Source organism: Arachis ipaensis, chromosome B01 (genome assembly GCF_000816755.2).
Source record: "Arachis ipaensis cultivar K30076 chromosome B01, Araip1.1, whole genome shotgun sequence".
Classification (NCBI taxonomy): Eukaryota; Viridiplantae; Streptophyta; class Magnoliopsida; order Fabales; family Fabaceae; genus Arachis; species Arachis ipaensis.
The window spans coordinates 113,642,499-113,648,062 of NC_029785.2; the positions used below are offsets into that span (position 1 = coordinate 113,642,499).

The 5,564-nt window shown below is 30.9% G+C and overlaps 1 long non-coding RNA gene across 1 annotated transcript; it reads left to right on the forward strand.

The window, feature by feature from the left end:
• On the forward strand, positions 2,224-3,025 carry LOC107619012. The gene is made up of 2 exons (XR_002362816.1): positions 2,224-2,570; positions 2,850-3,025. It is a non-coding gene; the product is annotated as an uncharacterized LOC107619012 (long non-coding RNA).

A 5,564-nucleotide genomic window follows, 5' to 3' on the forward strand; every position in this document is an offset into this window, starting at 1 on the left:
TTCTAAACGCAGGTGTTTCTGAATTTGAATTTATATAATGGACAAATATTCGGTTCATTTGGTATTATACATTATTTCAATTTAATAATATTTTCGGTTCATTTGCAGTATAGGTGTGTTGTCAATGAATAATTTGTTGCAATGGTTGGAATGGCTTTTAAGACAAATTGAATAGAATGGAATGAAATCTAATACAATTGAATAAAGTGATAATAAATAATTTCATTCTTTTTAGTTACAAAAAGACTCAATCATTAACAAAAATATATCAAATTCATTTCTAGATCCAAATGAATCTCATTTAAACTAAGAAATAAACCGAAATTACTTAAGGAATAAAAAATTTGGTCAATACTTATCAACAGCATCAAGTGAATCTCAATTAACACACAAATGAACCGAAATAAATTAAAAAATGAACTAAAACAAATTAAGAAATGAACTGAAATTATTTAATGATGGCAGCAGAGAAAATCAGAACTAATAAAGATGTTCCCAAAATGTTGGTATTATTAGTGACGACGATAACGAAGAAGAAGAATCTGCGTGTGCGAATTTGGAAGAAGAAGAAGAAAGAGGAGGAGGAGAAGAAAGAGGAGAGGAAGAAGGGAAAAAGAAGAACTTACGCAAATTTGGAAGAAGAAGAAGAAAAAGAAAGACGAGGAAGAGGAGGAGAATGAGAATGAGAAAGAAACTGAGAACGAGAAGAAGCGCATGATTTAAAAAGTTGTTATAACAATTTTGTTAGACTTGGTTAAGTATTTTGCTTGGATGTAGAGCTTTATTCTTTCTCGAAGTCCTCATTTATTACTCTCATTATATAGATTGGTCTCTCCGTAGTTTATTTTAAAAGAATCTAATTTGTCTTAAAATGTATTTTTTAGGAACTTAACTATTTTGTAATAAAATTTATTAAAGATTTATTTGTTCAATAAACATATTAAAAATTTAATTAAAAATAACAAAATGATCAATTTATCATTTAGATCTTTTGGAATCTTATTTATCATTCATATCTTTTAAGATTTTTTTGTCGGCGATGTAAATTTTAGGATCCTATTTTATAATTTATTCTAAAACATAAATTGGATAAATAAGATGCTTAAACAAATTGTGACATTTATTGCGTTATATTTAATTTTTTGTAAGAAAAATATTATTATTATTGTTAATGTTGTTTTAATTATTGTTATACTATTATTACAATAATTATAATTAATGAAAATGATAACTATAAATTAAAAATGTTTATCGTTATTTTTAAATGCCTAAATAATATGTTTTTTTAATAAAAAAAAGTTTATAAATGGACCAATTAACTTTTTTTTTTAAGAAAAACAAACCACAACTTTTAGAAAAAAAATGAATAATTAATAAGCTTTTTCTAGATACATTTTCCAATGTTTGTTGAAAAAGAGATCAGTCACACTAGCCTATCACAGTTTCAGCTCATCAACAGGACAACACAAGTTAGCCATAAATCGGACAATATTGTAATTTTATCTCTCTCTTGGTGGGTGAAGGGAATGACAAATCTCTTCTTTACCATGCTCATCAGTCAAACAATTCTACGTACAAGATTCTCACTTAATCTCATCTGTTGATTTATTTTATTACAAATCTCAATGATTAAAAAGAATGGAACATTATGTATATGTGAAAAGCTTCCAATACAATTATTGGTGAGGAATGAATCTCTATATAGGAATGGAACCGATGTGGTAGTGTTTTAGTATCCTTACTAACAAGGAATTTAGGATTTTATGTTATAGAATTCGATATTGATAATTTGATGTGGAATAGATTTGTTAGGAACTTTAGGATGGTTGATATCGGAACTTGATCTTGATTCTTTGGATGTTAATTCTCATTAAATTGGTACTTGATGGGTTATTTGTGCTTCAAATGCCAAGGACTTTGTTTTCAATAAGTTTTATAGATTGTGATGACAAGCAAGGTGTATGTTGGTCAAATCTGTATGAATGTCATGTGGCCTGGTTTATAACCTTTCGGGTGAGCTATCTACTTATTTCTATTCGGGAGTGGATCCTCTCCAGTGGAAAAAAAACTGGATGGTATCCAGTGGAAGATCTCACCCTTCATTGCATTCTCTCTCTTATTTATTTCTGGTCCTACTTGAAGAATTGAAGGTGGGAGATTACACTGTATTCTCTCCAGTGACAAAAAAAATGGAGAGGATCCATTTCCCTACTATTCTATGTAATTTAGTTACATGGTTTTCTTCGGTTTACCTTTTATTTTATATAAGACAACAAAATTAGTGTTTGAGTATCTGTTTGTATATGCTAGCATTTATGATTCAACATCATGTTAAAGTGTATTAAAATAGGATAGATACCACAACATTCACTGCAATATACATAAAAACTAAATAATCTTTGATACTTGCAGATAATGCCTTTGATTGGATTGTCATAAATCTTTTTCAATAGTTACTTTGTCATTTCTTGCAAGTTGAAAAATGAAGTTTCTCTGATTGGTAAAGATTAGGGTTGATTCGGCTCTAGTTGTGGCTTCTATGGAATTGTTCACGATCAAATCTGGCTTGTGTGAGAAACTTATTGATTTTATCTTAATCCTTGCACTTTCCATTCCTTGATATTATCTTCTTTTCTGATTTTTCTTCTATGTTCATTTTCTTGTTATCATTGATGCTGGTGTTTTTAACTTATGATGCTCATATATTCTCGTTTAATTTAATTAGTGTGACCTTATGAGTCATTGGTTTTGTTATTTACAACTCCAGTGTGACTTTATAAGTCATTGGTTTTGTTATTTACAACTCCAGAATGTGTAGTGAATTTTTCGACAATGTTTTTGTTTTGTAGGTTTTTTGTAGAGACTTTGCAAAAGGAAATGATGAAGCTGTGTTTGGTTGAGGATGTGTTTGGTTGTTGTCCAAGGTTAGTGGGCAAAGTAACGCGGTGGGACAAAAGACTCTTGGCTGCTCGGACAGGATGGGCATGGATTGAGAGGGAAGAACTGGTCTCATTCTTTTTTGGTATTGTACTATTGTCATTTTGCCTCTTTAAAATATAAACCTTAGAATGCCTCTCTTCCTATAACTAAAAACTATGCATAGACGCAAATTTGTGTCTCTGTTCCTACTTCCACCGTCCTCGCCCAAGAACCAAACACAGCCTGAATTCCACTGTTCATTCTTTTCTCAACTAAACATTGAATGAAAATAGGAAATGAAACCTTAAACCATTCAGACCTTTAAATTTGAAACGGTGTCACTGTCTTCCAAACAAGGGATTTCTAGGAAACACATGGCCTATTTCATGTATAACTAAATCTTTCATGGTATCTCTTCATCTCAAACTGCTTGCATACTCCAATAACTGAATCTTTTTGCATATGAGCTAAATGTTTAAGATTGTTTTCTTGGGAGTGTTTATGGGTTTTTGTTTTATGGGGAAAGGAAAGGGAAAGGAGGGAAGGTTTTCCTTCTCCTTCCCCTCCAAAACCCTTGTATCTGTTCACAATTTGTGTATGTGTCACAAGTCTTCATGAATCTTCTGCATTTCCAGGTGATAATTTTGAGAATTAGAATCTTATTCATTTTAACAATTTGTAATGACTTGAATTGCTCAAAATTGAAATTTTAATAGTAACTATGAAGCACAGACACTTTGTTAAAAAATAATTTATATTTTATATGTATGCGTGTTCCCGTGTCTTATAAAATTTTAAAATTCGCATCTGAGCGTGTCCCGTGTCGTATCGTGTCCATATCAGTGTGCGTGCATCGTAGAATGGTAGCATTTTTCAGGCCTCGGAAATAAAGAGATTCTAATTGTAGTTGGTATTTAATGATTTGTGGGACTGATTATTTGATTTAGATGGCAAAAGTTTATTTGAGTCTGAAGCCGGTTTTCTTTGCCCTTTTTTCTCAGTTGTGTTTGATTGACAGCATCACTCTCTGAGCTAGTATGCACATCGGAATTACTCATCCTTAGTGATCCTTAATATTAGCTTCTAGGTTATTATGTTCATTAGAAATGAACCAATGAATCAGGTTCTGATGTTCAAGGTAATGGTTGCAAGCACTAACACGTTTTAAATTGTGTGCCAATGTGCAGTTGTTGGGAGAATTGACTATTGGACTTGGTCATTCTCAAGTGATATTTATGTTTTTATTTTACTAGTTACTTGCGTGTTCCAATGTTGGGATCTTCTTGTTGGTGTATCATATTTTTATTTAAACATGCATTTGTAGTTGCCTGACACATTTAAAAAATGCATGTAACTAGTGCTGGGGAACCTACTTGATTTATGTGTTTTGATGATATTTGAAAAATTCGAATTATACGGTGGAGTGTAAGATCTTGATACTTCTTTTATTATTGTTTTTGGGAAAAGCAAGTTTAAATGAAAAAAAATCAAATATAATGTTTGGAAGTAATTATACAAAATAACCATGACATGAAATTAATAAGTAGGTACTTATTTTAAGGAACTCAAATAAAACTAAATTTGATTTCGTTATTTTACTTATCTATATTCTTGTAATCTTGTTCAGTTCATGAAAAATGTTGACATCATCAATTCTACGTGTAAGTTGGGTTTCGTGACTTTAGTTTATTTTAACTTCACTAAATCTAAAATTCAAATTCTGCTATTGTTCGAAGCGAGTTTACGAACTGATGAGGTGGAGGCTGGAGATCCCAACTTCATCACCCATAGAATCAGGCTAGGTGGACAACCTGCAAGACACTCCAATGCTAAAGTCACTAGGGTATTAGACGGTAAGAGTCTTTTTTAGTATACTTACCTATTGGTTGCCTTATCCTTTTAATTTTGCCCCTTAGAGCATTTAGTGCTAATTACAGCGTATTACTATTGAGATTCAACCGTTATGGGTTTTAATGGTGTAGCCGTTATGGTGATTTTGTCATTATCTCGCGATGCCGTTATGGGTTTTAATGATGTAGCCGTTATGGTGATTTTGTCGTTATCTCGCGATGCCAGTTACGAGTTAATTGCCTCGTCGGTTACGCCTTCTTTTGTCTATAACAGCTATATTTCAAAATCAGTGTTATGTTAAAGTATAAAAGAAATCAAATCTTAACAATTCAAACTTTAGATTAGGGATGACAAAATGAGTCAACTAATTAACAGGTCAAACTCGTCTTTGGCTTTTTGGATAAGGTAACATATTTGACAATCTTGAGTTTTTAATTTTTTTTCATTTTATATTTTTTTGGGCTTCTATTTCCGTTTTGAAATCCAATTTAAATTTTAAACATTAAGATTACAGCTAGTCAATTATGAACAAATGAACATTCAATTTTTTTTTTTACGATATCTCCTAGACCAATAAATGAACAGTCAAATTAAAATCGAAAATAAGGATAAAAAAATAAAAAATAAGCAGTCAAAACAAAAATAATAATAACTAATTTGATGATATCATAATGAGTTATTGAATTATTGGGTGTCATCTTGTGTATTTGAAACATAATTCTTCTTTGAAATACTACTTTGGAAGTTAAGAAAATAAAAAGTAAATTTGAAAGTCTCGCTTGAATGAGAGTAAA